Genomic DNA, 17,613 nt, shown 5'->3' with positions numbered 1-17,613 from the left:
GTTGACCAAAATGAAAAATTTAAGTTTGAATCTTCACTTGAAACCACTTGACTTATTTCTATGGTTGTAGGTCCTAAAGATACAGAGAGCATAACATTGTGTGTTGGGTTTTGCAATTGTTACCATTTATCCATGTCTAAATGTCTAGGAACCATTTACAAAGGGACCTAAGAGTTTGTAAAATCTTTTCACAATTTTGCTTTTCACTGTTTAAAGTGTTAATTGGGATATTACTTTGATAATGCAGTAATCATAATCATTATTCTGAAATATTAGTGAAAACTTTGCTTTTTACCTGCTGGTAATGCTCTTAATTAAAATGAAGACCGAATCAGGTGGGAAATTTCTTTCTTTTTTTTAATGCTTATTTATTTTGAGAGAGAGAGAGAGAGAGAGTGAGCACGTGCACACACAAGGCGGGGAGGGGCAGAGAGAGAGCGAGAGGGAGAGAGAGAATCTCAAGCAGGCTCCGCTCTGTCAGCATGAGCTGGATGCAGGTCTCAATTCCAGGAACCATGAGATCATGACCTGAGCTGAAATCAAGAAACACTTCATCAACTGAGCCACCCAGGTGCCCTGGGATATTTCTTTCTTAATCAACATTCATTCATTTGTATCATTTAAAGCTTTGCTTTAAACATGGTTAGTGCCACTTGCCTTTGTTAAAATATGGTGTTATTTCTGCCTGTGCTGTATAAACCACTAAGTGTGATTTTTATAATCTAAATGTAATATATTTCTTCCACAGATGTTCTTGCTTGAGGCATTCTCTTCCCTGTTACGACCAGTATTACAACAGTATTCTATTTTTGCCCCTGCAGATTGGAGTAAGAGTAGATGAAGAATGGAAAATAGGGTTCCTTTGTTTGGGGCTGCTTGGTAGTTATCATGAGGGTATAATTTCTGGAATGAAATAGAGCCAAAGGGCACCGTTAGCCCTTTAAACACAGCCGAGAGAGATCATTTTCCTTTGTTGCTCTATCATTACTATGGGATCGTGACATTTTCTCCTCACATGATTCAAAAACTGATCCTTACAGCTGCCTAGGCAGTCCTCCTAGCACAGAAAAAATGATTTTGAGACTGTGCACGACTCCACTACTGATTATACAGTGTACCCAGCTCTCGCTTTGCCGCGCTAATGAATGTTAACGGATAATCCCTGGAGATCCGTTTCAGACATGAGTTTCAGCCTTTTCCTTCATCAGTTCGACTATGAGCACTGCTCACAAGAATGGGCACAATGAATGGAGCTGAGTTTAATTTCTTTCATTTCCCCTGCCATCACTCCTAATTGCCAAATTCAAAGGATATTTTCCCATGTTTTCATGATTCCCTGCTCATGCCACATTAAATTTTTTTTTACTTTTTTTTTTTTTTTTTTGAGAGACAGAGAGAGTCAGAGCATGAGTGGGGGCAGGGGCAGAGAGAGAGGGAGACACCAAATCTGAAGCAGGCTCCAAGCTCTGAGCTGTCAGCACAGAGCCCAACATGGGGCTCGAACCTGGGAACCCTAGATGACCTGAGCCAAAGTTGGATGCTTAACCCAGGCACCCCTTCCACCATGTTTAAAAAAATGGTGATTTTTGTTTTTTTTTTCCCAAAAGCCTCCTTCTTTCTGCCCTGGTCTTTTAGGACTTGTTAATTACTTAACTTCCCTTTTATCCTTCTGGCTGCTACGGCATCTGCTTTATCAACGTCACCTTGATCAATAGCTTCTAATGGTTGAGAATCCCAGGGACCCTTAAGCTCTTTGCTATTCTGCAGGAATTTGGACAACGGAATCACTTGCCATAGGTTCAGGGACTATCTATGACAGTCAGGTCTACTTGCCTGCATTTGTCTCCCACTCCATGTGTCTCCTTGGTTTAGGCAGAGCTTGCCTTCTTCTCACCCAGGCCCTCCATGCTGCCTTCTGGTTGTCCAGAGTGCAGACTGCGGAACCCCATTCAGATCTCTCCTGGTTCCATTCTGTGCATTCAGCCCTTCCCTTCTCTAATTAGAGTCTTACCTATCATTGACTCTCATTTCCTCAGGGCCTTTCTCTTTCAAAGGCCAAGGGCATTCCTCATTAGACTGGCAGGTAGTCTGCATACCTGCAGGTTATGACATGGTCTCTACACCTTAGCTGTTCAGTGCCTGGTCCTTCCTCTGTCCACCTGGTCCCTGGCCTCTTTCTCCTATCTTGCTTCTTCCAGAACCAATTTAACTCTTATATGCTAACTTAGATTCGCTAGCATCAGGCTTATGTATTCCGATTTACTTTGGCTCTCCTGGGTCCTCATGACTTCCTTATCAACCAGCTTCATTTGGCAACTAATTAGAAGGCTAGCACACTGGTTAGCGAACTGTTTCCTGTTCATTGCTATTCTTAGTTGAGTCTGACCTGACTTGGGAAGATTTTTTTGTTTTTGTTTTTAAGTAGACTCCATGCCCAACATGGAGCTTTAACTCATGAACCCGAGATCAAGTTCAAGAGTTGCACGCTCCATCAACTAAACCAGCCAGGAGCCTCCTAATTTGGGAAGTTTTTGATGTTAATCTGAGGCAGTAATTCAGGGCCATCCCTAACCTCTTCCTTCTCAGCTTCTTCTCTGCCCAGGTCTAAGATCCATGGGTCATGGCTTTCATATTAAGATGGAATGGTAGCTATTGCCCATCAACATTCACAGTATTCCCCTTCTGAGTTCCCACTTGGTCTTAGAACTGTTCTAACTCAGTTCCCAAGGCAGCCACTAAAAGTTGAATAAAGTGGAGGGGCACCTTGGCGGCTCAGTCAGTCGAACGTCCAACTCTTGATTTTGACTCAGGTCGTGATCCTGGGGTCATGGGATAGAATCCTGCATTGGGTTCGGTGCTGAACACTGAGCATGGAGTCTGATTAAGATTATCTCTGTCTCTCCCTCTGCTCCTCCAGTGCACATGTGCACATTCTCTCTCTCTCTTTCTCAAAAGAAGAAGAAGAAGAAGAAGAAGAAGAAGAAGAAGAAGAAGAAGAAGAAGAAGTTAAATAAAGTTGAGATGAAATGGGATATCTCTGACCATATAGTCTTATCTCCCAGGGAATTTGGTGACAATATAAGAACCTTAGGAACCTTAGCAGCTCGATTATAAGGATATTGTGAGCAGAGAGCATTTTTGTCACTCCTCCGAGGCTTCCTGGATCTGGATATTTTACTTACCTGTGGATAGAGCTAACCCCTCATTTAAGCAATGCTACTTTATTGAAAGGCTTTGTTCTACATTGGGTTTATAGTTTATGCTGGTATCTAGTTTTCATAAGTAAAGAGATTCATGGTGGAATTTTATATTACACACATGTAACTGAATTCAAATATTCATACTCTGTACCACAATTCTCTCCCTTACCTGTCCATCCCTCCCCCACCCCTTTTTTACAATATGGCCCAGAAATGCAAGCCAATGTAGTTTGAACAAAAATTATTTGTTCCAGCGATGGGGAAAAACTGCTTAGTTGGACTTCCTAAAAGATGATTTTGGTATAGGGGCGCCTGGGTGGCTCAGTTGGTTAAGTGGCCAACTTCGGCTCAGGTCATGATCTCGCGGTCCATGAGTTCAAGCCCCGCGTCGGGCTCTGTGCTGACAGCTCAGAGCCTGGAGCCTGTTTCAGATTCTGTGTCTCCCTCTCTCTGACCCTCCCCAGTTCATGCTCTGTCTCTCCCTGTCTCAAAAATAAATAAACGTTAAAAAAAATTAAAAAAAAAAAGATGATTTTGGTATATCCAAAACCAGGTATGGCAGTTTAGAGATGTAAAGGGTAATTTGACTACATGAGATTTTTTTTTTTTTTTAAGATTTTGTTTTTAAGTAATCTCTACAACCCTGAGATCAAGTCATGTGCTCTTCTGACTGGGAAGTCAGGTGCCCCTGACTACATGAGATTTTTATCTAATACTATCTTCAGAATTTAGCCTCACTCTACTGTTTTATTTATTCATTCAATAAATATTCCACTTCTACCATGTGTCAAGTCCTGGGTGAGGCACTGTGGACCCAAAGATACATTAGATGCAGTCTTTTTCCTCAAGGAGCTTTCATTCTGGGAAGGGGAAATGGAGTGCAAACACAAGAGAAAAAAAAGTATCATGCAAAGTATGTATAATACATGTTGATGGAATAAGGAGGGTGTGGTCAACCCTTTGTGGTTACTGGAAGAGTTGCTGTCAGAAAAGCTTCCGAGAGGAGGCGATGCTGATCTGTGTCTTAAAGGATGTCAATAGGTTAATTAAGTAGACAGTGGGGAGAAGAATAGTCTAGAAAGGACAAAACTACACAAGAGTTTAAAGAACTGCAAGTACAATACCTTAACATGGCTGTGACATGGGAGATACTGGTGTGTGGGAATATTGAGTTGCTGTTGAAACAGAACAAGGAGACTACTACATGGAGGACAACTTTATTCTCCACTCTCAGCAAACTGGAGTTTGTGGGGAGGCTGGAGTGGAGAGTGTGACAAGAAGGGGCTTTTATTTTAGAGAGAAGTATCTAGCAGTACTGAAAAAGATTGGAGGGTGCAGCAGGAGAAGGGAAGGTTTAGGTAGTTACTGCCATGGCGCTGGAGAGATTAGGAGAACCTAGACAGAGGTAGCAGTAGGAGGAAAGGAAATTTAATGACCAATAAGAGGTATTGAGGGTGCGGAGAGGTGTAGGGGTAATGCTGCTTGGGCGAGAGTAGGGGTTACGGAAGAGTAAAAACCAACCATAACTCTCAGGTGACTAGTTTAGTGATGCTATAGAATGTATGTGTACCTCTCACCCCCAATTTATTTTTCTTCTTTTTTTATTAAAGTTTATTTATTTATTTTGAGAGAGAAAGAGCCTGAGTGGAGGAGAGGCAGAGAGAAAAGGAGAGAGAGAGAATCTCAAGCAGATTGTGTGCCAACAGTATGGAGCCTGACTCGGGCTTCCATCTCACAAACCGTGAGGTCATAACCTGAGGCACAATCAAGAGTCAGACACTTAACCAGCTGAGCTACCAGGTGCCCCTCCCACCCTCAGTTATTCATATGTTGAAACCTAATGCTCCATGTGATGGTGTTAGGAGGCAGGGCCTTTGGGAGGTGATTATATCATGAGGGTGGAGCCTTCATGAGTGAGATTAGTGCCCTTATGGAAGAAACCCCAGAGAGCCCTCTTGCTCCTTCCACCATATGAGGACACAATGAAAAGACAGCTTGTATGAACCAGGAAGTGGGCTCTCAACAGACACTGGATTTCCTGGTGCCTTGATCTTGGACTTTATAGCCTCCAGTGAGAAATAAATTTGTGTTTATAAACCATTGGGTCTATGGTATAGGATTATAGCAGCCCAAATGGACTAAGATGGGGGTGATGTCTCCATTAATTGTAGACTGTTGTTCACTTTATAAAGGTGTCTTAGGAAGTGGCCTTAAGAGAGAATTTTATAAACAGAAGTTTTAAAAATTGGGGCTTTTCTTTATTCAATCTGACAAATATTTACAGACCATCTATTTTAGGTGCTTGATATTTAGGTAGATGTAAAGTGGGAGGTTACAATCTCATTGTGGAGACAAGACAGACACACATAAGATTCTAAGACAGATTGTAAAGTGAGACACTCTGAGATTAATGACCAAAATTCAATGTACATTAAAGTATTTAAAATTGTTATGTACTGTAAAGGAACCATATAAAACCATGTAAAAATACCAACTGTAAAAAAAAAGAAAACAACAAAAATCTCTGCCCACCCGTTGTAAACTCTTGGTAAATTCTGAGTCGTAGTGATAACACCAAGGAAATGATAGGCTTGTATTATTTTATAGAATAAAACAATTTTTATGCTGGAAAGGCTATTAAAGATCACTCAGGTCCAGTGATTCCCAACCATGGAAATCCAAGGAAAGAGAGGTGGTTATGATTTCTCTCTAAGCATTTAAATGGAAATTAAAGTCCTAGAATGTATTAGTGACTTTTGTTATCTAAATAATAGGGCCTACATAAGGCCTTAAAAAAATAAAAATGTAGGACAAACTTTACATGAAGCTATGGAAACAGAATGAACTATTTTGCTTAAAATAGAACACCTATATTTAGGAGCTTTTAGTCTGGCATGACCTTGACATTTAAATCAACTCAGTAGTTTTAAGACTGATTATAACCCCCATCCTCTACCCTTTGTCTCCAGACTATTCAGTGGGCTTAATAGCTCTGCCAGAGCAGAATAAAAATTGAATGTAAACAGTATGCTTCTACTGAAGGATTTTAAAACATTCATCCCTTGGTATCCCTGGCCAGCAACCTTTTGCAAGTGAGCACTACTGGTAATCTACAATCATATTATTTGTGATCATTCCTACGGTTAAGGAAGAGATGGGCCAGTGTTGTGTTCCGCTCTGGGCTTAGGACCACTTACTAGCTGAGTGACTCATGACTTCAGCCTCACCTTGGGCCTCTGTCTCATCGTCTGTAATATGAAGAGATTATGTAGAATAATAGTGCTTTTCAACTTGGCTATATGATAGTCAACCGAGGAACTTTGAGAAAATACCATAACCCTATTTTCAGAGATCCCCATTTAGTTGGCCTATTGGGGGCCCAGGTATTACTCTTTTGAAAAGCTCCCCAGTTGATTATAATGTGCAGCCAGGGTTGTCAATTCTATGGAAAGATGTAGGCTTGCTGAGTGACAGGCTTCATGGGCCTCAAGCAATGTCAGATACCATCTATAATAAAAAGAATATAAAATTACAAGCACAAAATTAGATATGAAAAAGGATGTTTACTTAGAGTGAAAAAGAAATCACAACAAATTACAAGTTTTAAAAAGCTGGCAAGTTATCACAGACATAAAAATTAATCCAGAAAAATAAACTATCAGACATCCATTTTTGACACTTTTTTTTCTTTGTGGATAGTTTAGAAAAGTTTGTTTCAGTTTCATAATTCATTACGGGTAATGTTATATAAATTTTAGGACTGTTGTCAAATATGGGAAAATCTCTACTAAGATTCCATCATATGTGAGTTTTAAGGTTTGGCAGGATTTTCTGGCTTGGTGTGTGTGATGTTTAATTTTATGTGTCAGTTTGACTGGGCCGTTGGGCACCCAGACATTTGGCCAAACATTATTTCGGGTGTATCTGTTAGGGTGTTTCTGAGTGAGATTAAGGTTTGTATCAGTAGACTAGGTGATGCTGGCTGCTTTCTTCAATGTGGGTGGGCCTTATCCAATCAATAGAAGACCTAAGGGAAATCTTTCCACTTGACTATTTGAGCTGAGACATGGGTATTTTTTTTTTGCCTTTGGACTGAACTGAAAAATTGGCTCCTCTTGGGTCTTGAGTCTGCTGGCTTTCAGACTGGAACTTATCCACATTGGCTCTCCTCAGTTTCCAGCCTGCTGATTGTAGACATGGAGACTCTCAGCCTTCAGAGTTGCATGAGCCAATTCCTTATAATAAATCTCTTTTTCTCTGTAGATCTCCATGCCTGCCTATCTATCTATCTATCTATCTATCTATCTATCTAATTTCTTATTTTTTTCTGTTTCTCTGGAGAACTCTGACAAATATAGAATATGTCAAACCTTATTTCTTTAAAAAAGGTTTTTTATTGTTTATTTTTGAAGGAGAGGGAGACAAAATGTGACCAGCGGAGAGGCAGAGAGGGAGACATAGAATCTGAAGCAGGCTCCAGGCTCTGAGCTGTCGGCCCAGAGCCTGACGCAGGGCTCGAACTCACAAACCATGAGATCGTGACCTAAGCTGAAGTCAGATGCTTAACTGACTGAGCCACCCAGATGCCCCTCAAAACTTATTTCTTACCCCACTCTCTGTAACTTGGTGGGCATGATATCACAGTGTAACCTCTGGCACTATAATTTTTGGGTCCTGATTTTGAGTGAGTGGGTATAGTGTGCTTTATCTATATTCCTGGATGCTCTCCTTGTTCTGAGATAGCTAGCCTCAGTGTAAACATGCATGGAGGCAACTGTGAATCAGAAAAGCATGCAAAAGAAATGACTCCCCAGTCCTATTTCCCCTTAGTTGGATCCCACAAATGCCAATGCTAACAGATAAAAGAGGAAGTTAGATTGGGAAGAGACCAAAGTCTTCATGGATTGCAGCTAAAACATCTTACCTTTGCAAATTTTATAAAAATCTATGAACATGTGAACACGTGTATAGAGACCTTCTAGGATATCGTTAGGACTCAGGCAGGTGAGAGGCTTCTGAGGCTCCACTTCATTAGATTCGTAGTTCACCTGTCTCTGAGGCCTGTCATTTCTTTAGGGTTCTTGTGCCCTGGTATGCCTGGGAATCTACAATGGGTTGGGGCATTGTGGGTACGAAAGTAACATTGCCATGATATGCTCAGTGGAACCTGAAAAGGTTGCAAGACGAAACAGCATGGTGTTCCTGGGAAGTGAGTGGGATGGCTGGAATGAGCGTATACAGCAGGAAGTCATGATTTGTGGCTCTTTGATTCACCTCCCTCTTGGTCCTCGTGGACATTCGGTGTCATTTACAGATAAGATCACATTCACAAAATGGTTCCTAAATTGTTTAAAGTAGTACAATTTAAATAATCCTCATTTCTTCTAATTTTCCCCCAAATATAAATTTTACGGGTACCTACAAAAATTAATATGTGAACACTAAAAATAAAAACTAAAATCACTCACCAATGCATCTATGAAGAGAATTCTGTTGCCTAAAAGAACTAAGTCTGAACTCTGAGTAAGGTTTGGGATCTGGCCCAGAATTTTGTATTGGCAGAGCAAAGGTGCACAAACTCTAAGTACTGTCTAAGACTATACAGTAGAATATATAGATTAAGACTTGATTTTAGGTCATGAGAATCTTAAAAAGAGGCCAATTCAACCAAAGGGGAAAAGAGCAATGTCATTTTTTGAAGCATGCTTGTTTTATAAGAGACCTTCTAGGTATTGGGTCATGGCAGTGCTATTGCTTGGGAGACCAATTAACCAGAGACTTCTTATGAGGTTGATAGTTGTAAGATTTCTGGCAGGAATCCAGGTGGTTTGGGCTTTGCTCGCTGTCAGGTATTTTGGCAATTTTCCTTCGAGGAGTAACGCCAGTTGGAGAGTGACTCCAGTGAGGAATGTCTATCACTAAAGAGGATTGATTAAAAAGCAAAATTTCATAATGTCTCTGTCCTGATGAGTGTTTCAAAGTAGGATCTTTGGGACACTAAACATGGCTTCCAATATTGCCACTATTGCTCAAACTTTTTGTGGAATCTTTTGGAAAAAAGTTTGGTTCTAGTAGCACAAAGAACCATCTTATTCTTATAGTATCTTTCGAATGCCATCAATGGTGGATACTATCAGAATCTGGCATTGGATTATATCCTTTGGAAACAAGAAAGATTTTCAGGGCCAATAATGCAAATAAAGTGTCCAACCAAACCCACTAAGGTTCCCTGTTTGTTTGTTTTGTTTTGTTTTGTTTTGTTTTTGGTCAAAACTGTGTGTGGCTATAAAAGACATACATCATTTTCTCCTGTGTTTGGCAGACTAGTTCTGAAGGTAATTTTGTGGCAGATACTGTGGTTTGGCTCACTCTTCTTGCATGCTTTCCTATATGGAAAGGGCTAGGAAGCTACCATATACATTTCCTGGACTCTTTTGCATTTGGGAACCCACCTGTGGTTGGTTTTGCCAAACAGGGAGATTGAACAAGGGTTGTGGTAGGAAGAGAGAGCCCCTGGGGGCAGTGGTTAGGCAGGACAGGAGTGGAGGTATCTGGTTCTTCTGGGGGCAGTTCTGGCAAAGATTCAAGGTTCTGATCCCTAAAGTCAGAGGTGTGAAGTAACGTTAGGGGCAGCATTGGAATTCTGGCCAGGACATTCCCCTAGGCCTATTTCCAGATATTGTTTCTGGCTGTGTCATACCAAACTCTGTTTCCCTGACTCTCCTGGAGATTCCATAATGTGGCTAACACTCTCTAATAAATTCTTTACTACTTCAACTAGCAACACTGGATTTGGTTGTCTGACTAATACAAATTCCAAATGACCAATAAAATGCATTGTTGCAATAAGTATGGAGTCTCCCAAGTCAGCAATTTGAAGATAATAAAAAATTTGGTATTGGTTGAATTTTTCCAGGTTTTGTTTTGTTTTGTTTTGTTTTCAATTTATTTTCAGAGAGAGAGAGAGAGAGAGAGCATGAGCAGGGAGGGGCAGAGAGGGGGGCAGGGAGAGAGAGAATCTCCAGCAGGCTCCACATTGTCTGCCTGGAGCCTGATGCGGGGCTTGAACTCACAAACTGTGATATCATGACCTGATCTGAAGTCGGATGCTTAACCAAATGAGCCACCCAGGCACCCCTAATTTTTCCAATTTTCTAATTAGCTTTCATATTTGGGGAGCTGTGTAGGTCCCCATTGTAGAACAATTTAAACAAAGATTTTGCCCTCTTACAGGGGAGTGTTCATTTTTATTCTACTTAAAATGCTTAGAAGTGGGATTTCTGTAGATTCTGTCTCAATAGTGGATGAGGGCAGAGGGAGTCTCTAATGATGCTTCACTAGAAATGATGAATCATGGATATTGGTTTGTACTCTTCCATAAGTTTGCCTTATATAAGTTGCTTTATGCATGTCTACTATATTTTCTCCATATAATTCACAAGGACCGCCCCCCCCCAAATTTCTATTATTTTTGTTTTCTTATTTGGTGTTTGTACTTAATGAATATAAGTAACAAATCTTCCATAAATGCTGCATGGCTGACTGACAGTGTTAGGTGTAGGGTCTTTGGGGAGGGCTATGAGGCAGTCTCTGAATTAAGAGCTATATATATGCCAGTCACAATGGAAGAGACTCAACTTTTGGGTCTTGTGGGCTAACTATCCATATCTGAAGTGATCACATCTCTGAGCTGGAAGAATTTGGAAATCATCTTGTTCAGTTCTATGTACAAAGTCTTTCTAACCACATCCTAGTTATGGAGTGTATTAGTTTTGCTAGGGCTGCTGTTGACAGAGTACCTTGGGGAACTTGGGTGGCTCAGTCGGTTAAGCACTGGACTTTTGGTTTTGGCTCAGGTCATGATCTCATGGTTTTGTGGCTTTGAGCCCCGTGCTGAGCTCCAGGGTTCTCTCTCCCTCTGCCCTCCTCCACTTGCTCTCTCTCTCTCTCTCTCTTGAAATAAATAAAACAAAAACAAAGTACCTCAAACTGAGCGGCTTAAATAACAGAAATATATTGTCTAGGGGTCTGGATTACGGTGCTGGCACTGTTGGTTCCCTCTGAGGGCTGTAAGGCAAGTCTCTTTTTAGGCCTCTCTCCTTTTGGTTGGTTCTTGGCTTGTGGCAGCCTGACACGATTTTTCACGTGGTGTTTTGTCTGTATGCATCTGTCTCCAAATTTCACCTTTTTATAGGAAATCAATCGTACTAGATTGCGGCCCATTTTAATGACTTCATTTTAATTTGATTACCTCTGTAAATACCCTATATCCACATAATGTCATATTCTGAGATGCTGGGTGCTAGGACTTCAACGTATAGTTTTTGGAGGGTGGGGCAAGGGGAGACACAATGCAACCAATAATATAGGGAATATATGAGGCAGGATTCTTTTGATCATAAGTAACAGAAACGCAGTTCAAATCAGTCTGTTAAAGGAGGGAATTTATTGCCTTACATAAAAGGGCAGGACAGAATGAATGCACTAACCTCACAGATAACTCAGTTTATACTATCGGGACTTTTTCTCTCTCTCTCTCTCCCTCACTCTGCACTGTGCATGGCCTCATTCTCTACTGCTGCAGGTTGGAATTTTCCATGTGGCATGGGACATGGCTTCAGGCAGTGCCAGACTTTCAACATTCCATTGTGGTGATGCAAAAGGAGAGATGGTCCTCAGCCTCAGTTTATACAAGTCCAGGGAAGGATTCCAGTTGTTCTACTGGTCCCATGCCTATGCTTGGACCGGTCACTGCGGCCGGGAGACTGTGACTGTTCACCACATGTGACTATGCCTTGTCATGCAGCACATTCGCCTCTAGTATCTGTAAGGTTCTTCTGTACTTTAAACAGAAACCTACCTACCATCCATATTTTCTAAATCCCCTTTTAACATTAAAGCTTTACATCTGTTTGTTTGTTTTTGAGAGAGAGAGAGAGAGAGAGAGAATGCAAGTGGGGAGGAGCTGAGAGAGGGGGAGAATCCCAAGTAGGCTCTGCGCTGTTAGCCCGGAGCCCGATGCAAGGCTCGAACTCCTGAAACTGTGAGATCACGACCTGAGCCAAAATCAAGAGCCAGATGCTTAACCGACTGAGCCACCAAGGTGTCCCAAAGCTTTAAGTTTTTGGAAACAGAATCCAAGGTCTTTCATTGTTTAAGCTTTTTCAGTCCTTTCCGTCTTTAGCCCTTCCACTCCCCTGCCAGCACTTCCCTGCCCGTTTAGTCCTCCCATTCAGTCCTTACATGCTGGACACCCGTTTCTCCTTCCAGATCAACTCTTCACTTTCCTGCACTCTGTGCCTTGGAGGCTGACTTGTAGTATAGATAGCTTCAGCAGGCTCCCTGGCTCTCGGCTTCCGATGGCTTCCAATCAGCCGGAGGTCAGAGGCTGGCAGAGGAGGGAGGACCCAAGACTGGGTTTATTTCCCAGTTTTTTCTCTGCAGGGTCACTGTGGACTGACTTTGTCCATGCACTGAAGGCAACAGCTCCCATCTTGTGGCATTCTTTGTATCATTCTCTCTCTAACTAACTAACTAAATATATATATATATTTATATATAAATATTACTAAATATATATAATATATAATATATGTATTTATAATATATAATATATATAAATATTACTAAATATATATATAACTAAATATATATAAATATATATATTATTTATATATATTATATATTTATATATAATTGAAGTATAATTGATGTACAGTGTATATTAGTTGGTACAGTGTTACTTAGTTTCAGGTTTCATATATTTCATATGAAATATAATGATTCAATAATTCTATACATTATTACATTATTCAGTGCTCATCATGATAAGTGTATCTTAATCCCCTTTACCTATTTCCCCTCAGTCACTTCCCCCCAGCCACTCATCTCCTCTGGTAACCTCCAGCTTGTTCTCTGTGTTTAAGAGTTTTGTTGTTTTTTCCCTCTCTTTCTTCTTTTTTGTTTCTTAAATTCCACATATGAGCGAACTAATATGGCATTTGTCTTTCTCTGACTTACTTATTTCACTTAGCCTTATACCCTCAAGATCCATCCATGTTGTTGCAAATGGCACAATCTCATTCATTTTTGTGACTGAGTAACGTTCCATAATATACATACACCTCATCTTTTTTATCCATTCATCTATTGATGGATACTTGGGGTGCTTCTATATCTTGGCTGTTGTAAATAATGCTGCAATAAACATATTATTGAATAATAATAAACATATATTGAATTAGTATTTTCATTTTTGGGGGGTAAATATCCAGTAGGGAATTACTGGATCATATGGTAACTTTGTCTCTAATTTTTTGAGGAGCCTCCATATGCCCAACTTTTGAAAGCTGTCTGTGCCCTGCTTCTTCAGGCCTGCTGTGGGAATAGTGTGGCATCCCATTGTTACCACCCTCAGGGTACTTCATATCCCTAACGGCTTCCCCATACTTTGCCAAATTTTGGTAAACAGTCCCATCAAACTAACCAATAGCGTTGGCAACTTTTTTCCCCAGGGAAACCCTGACTGTTAGATGTCTTTCCCTCTACCTCCAAGTTCTAAATATAATTAGTTTCAGGTATTGAGAAAATATATGATGTAATCCATTCTAAAGTGTGAATGCCTAATAGCATAATTCCTCTAGCATGTTTTATTTGAAACAGAGTTGTGTAGACAAAATTAAGAGAATTTCAAACTGATTGATTGAGATATTTTTTTTCTGGAGCCTTCTAAATCAAAGGCACCTCTCCTGAGGATAAAACTGGCATCAGATAAAGGCATTTCTTAAACTTTTTAATAAATGTGGCCTGGCCGAAGGGAGGGGGCTGCATACCCCTGGGAGTCTAGGATGCCAGTAACCCTAAGTAACCTTAAGCAAGCATTGCATTTATTAAAAGGGCTGTTTATTTAAATAACATATGAGTTCTTCTTTCTATCCTATAATGTATCTCTGTTTATCATATTATTTCCAAAATTTAATAAAGATGAATTTCTAGAAAGATGCACATGTTTATCATTTTGCTTTATTACTAGCAGGCAGCCCAGTGCTTCTGGGGACACATAGCCCCAGTTTGAGAAGCCTGAAGTGGGGAGAAACTGGATACACTGATAACGTTACCACTTGATTGTTAGGGGTTTGTCACTTTTTTCCAGATTTTTTCCAGATCATTCCAGATGCTTATATACTTTTGGATCCTAGGGAGGTTCTAAGATTTGTGATAAGCATTTCTTTCTTTTTTTCTTTTCTTTTCTTTTCTTTTCTTTTCTTTTCTTTTCTTTTCTTTCTTTTTTTTTTAGCATCTCTATTTTAGACACAGGTATACTATATTTCATTTCTTTTCCAATTTGGCACATCTATTTGACTTTCCTTCTTCTTTTAAATTGTTTACTTATGGATTACATTACTTTGATGTAAATTGCTTTTATTTTTTAATATGTCCTAAATCACAGTATTTTTTTCCGGTCAATCATTGTAACATTTCTGATGCATTAAAACACGCTTTATGAGACTAGATCCTCTGATTGACAGGCACCATGGGTTTTTCCTCAAGTAATTTCCTTTTTTTTAAATTTTTTAAATTTTTATTTTTATTTTTTTTTATTTTTATTATTTAAAAAAGATTTTTTTTTAACGTTTTTTTATTTATTTTTGGGACAGAGCGAGACAGAGCATGAACGGGGGAGGGGCAGAGAGAGAGGGAGACACAGAATCGGAAACAGGCTCCAGGCTCTGAGCCATCAGCCCAGAGCCCGACACGGGGCTCGAACTCACGGACCGCGAGATCGTGACCTGGCTGAAGTCGGACGCTTAACCGACTGCGCCACCCAGGCGCCCCATTTAATTTTTATTTTTGAGAGAGAGAGAGAGAGAGAGAACGGGGGAGGGGCAGGGAGAGAGGGGGACAGAAGATCCGAAGTAGGCTCTGTGCTGACAGTAGTAAGTCGAGATAGGGCTTGAACTCACAAATTGTGAGATTATGACCTGAGCCAAAGTCAGACGCTCAACCAACTGAGCCACCCAGGTGCCCCACAAGTAATTTCCTTTTAATTTATTCTGAGAAGTGAATCATGAAAGTTTTTAACTACTTTTCCTTATTGTCAGAAATAGTTAAAATCCGGAAACTTTTTTTTTAATCCTGAAACTTATTTAAGATTGAACTTTAGGGATGCCTTGGGGGCTCAGTTGGTTAAGTATCTGAGTCTTGATTTTGGCTCAGGTCATAATCTCACAATTCATGAGTTTGAGCCCTGGGTTGGGCTCTGTGCTAATAGTGTGGAGCCTGTTTAGGATTCTCTCTCTCCTTTCTCTGCCCCTTCCCTGCTCATGTGCACTAATGCATGCGCTCCCCCCACCCCCTGCACTTGCTCTCTCTCAAAAATAAATAGATAAACTTTAAAAAATAATGAATTTTAAAATAAGTTACTAGCTATTATAATTTTAAAATATTTATCTTAAAAAAACAATTTTTGTATTAATTTTCTAGGGCTGCCATAACAAAGTGGCACAGACTATGTGGCTTAAACAAGAGGGATTTATTTTCTCATAGTTCTGAGGCTAGAAGTTGGAGATCAAGGTTGTCAGTAGGATTATTTTCTTCTGAGGCCTCTCTCCTTGGTTTATAGGTGGCCATCCATGTGTTCCTGTTCCCTGTGTCCTCACTTGGTCTTCCCTTTGTGCTTGTCTGTGTCCAAACTTCCTCCTCCTCCTCTTCTTCTTTTTTTTATGTTTATTTATTTATTTTGAGAGAGAGAGCATGAGCAAGGGAGGGGTGGAGAGAGAGGAAGACAGAGAATCCCAAGCAGGCTTTGTGCTCTAAGCACAGAGCCCAATGGCGGGGATTGGACCCACAAAATCAAGAAATCATGGGGCGCCTGGGTGGCTCAGTCGGTTAAGCGGCCGACTTCGGCTCAGGTCACGATCTCGCGGTCCGTGAGTTCGAGCCCCGTGTCGGGCTCTGTGCTGACAGCTCAGAGCATGGAGCCTGTTTCAGATTCTGTGTCTCCCTCTCTCTGACCCTCCCCTGTTCATGCTCTGTCTCTCTCTGTCTCAAAAATAAATAAAAAAACGTTAAAAAAAATTTAAAAAAAAATCATGAAATCATGACCTGCGCCAAAACTCAGTTTTTTTCCCATCGAAACGTGGATAACAGCATTCATTTTATCATGGAGTATGGAACATAGCACGATATCCCGCCCAAGTAAGCAATGTATACGAACTGTAATATACATATAGGATCAATATATAGGAACTGTAATTCCTACTGTGTGTTAGCTGCTGTTGGATACATGTTCATGTCAGTTTAGAGACCAAAGAGCTGAACTCAGGTTGAGTAACATCCCCGCTATCTCACAGCCAGTCAATGGCCTGGCCAAATTTTAAGTAGGTTTGTCTGCCTCCAGGATCTCACACTAATTGTGTAACAAAAGGTCTAGGATAGATCTGGGTTTACATTGTCTCCACTGCTGATCAGCCATGTGGCTCTGGCCAAATTAACTAGTCTCTCTCTCAACCCTTTGCTTCCTCTATGAAATGGGGATAGTGATGTCCGCCTGCTTCTATTTTTGTTTTTTTTTTTTTTAAATTGAAGTATAGTTGACACATAATGTTGCATTAGTTTTGGGTATAATGATGTCTACCTTTTAGAGCTGTGAGGAACAAGACCATATGTTTCAAGCTGCTGTACAAAGTAAAACCGTCACTGTCCCATGTCATTCCTCATTGACTTTGCCACCCTCTGTAGGTGAAGCTTTAGGAAAATCACTTTCCTTGGAAAGTTCCTTGAAACTTCCCTTGAAAGAAGTTCCTTCATCTTCGAGATTGGGGGTAGGGGTGGCAGGACAGGAATTGGCCTAAATCAAGAGATCTCAAACTAAGAGGCTCATACAGGCCAGGCAGTAACTGAGGGCCTGGAACCCAGTAGGCAAATGGCAAATATCTAGAATGCAGAAATCTGGATCTTTCATCTGAAACATGTCAAGTTTAGAATAGTTTTGGGATCGAACTCTGAAAACTGAAATATATATGTGTGTGTGTGTGTGTGTGTGTGTGTGTGTAATATATATGTGTGTGTAAAGCCCACATACACACACATATATATGTAGGCTTTATCATCAGCCTGGTTTGGCCATAGGTTTGTAAATTTTTGGCTACACAATTCCCAAGATCCCTCCAATCTGGTGTCACGGATCCCATGTCATAAAACAACAGCGGTCTAATTCCTGGTCCTTACTTATTGGAACCCAAGGTCATGGTTTTGCCCGTACTATCCTAGTTGCTTTGGGAGTGGTCTTTCTACCTACAGTCTCTTTCCCACTCCAGTCCCACCCACCACTTCCTGAGAAATTCATCTTCATAAAGTTCTGCTTAATCCTGTCACTGCTTTGCTTAGAAACCTTCAATGACTTTCTGTGGTC

At 40.6% G+C, this 17,613-nt stretch overlaps 1 long non-coding RNA gene across 1 annotated transcript in view; it reads right to left on the bottom strand.

Annotated features, from left to right (window-relative positions):
* Nucleotides 1–404: 404 nt before the first annotated feature.
* LOC122495473 overlaps nt 405–17,613 on the bottom strand; it is a 28,518-nt gene continuing 11,309 nt past the window's right edge. The window contains exon 3 of the long non-coding RNA XR_006300471.1: nt 405–533. This is a non-coding gene — a long non-coding RNA (uncharacterized LOC122495473). The remainder of the gene's footprint in view (nt 534–17,613) is intronic.

The sequence above is a fragment of the Prionailurus bengalensis genome, chromosome F2, assembly GCF_016509475.1.
Source record: "Prionailurus bengalensis isolate Pbe53 chromosome F2, Fcat_Pben_1.1_paternal_pri, whole genome shotgun sequence".
In the NCBI taxonomy this organism is placed as follows: Eukaryota; Metazoa; Chordata; class Mammalia; order Carnivora; family Felidae; genus Prionailurus; species Prionailurus bengalensis.
Note: the sequence above shows the minus strand (reverse complement) of the source record. Positions and strands in the feature narration are given on the sequence as shown.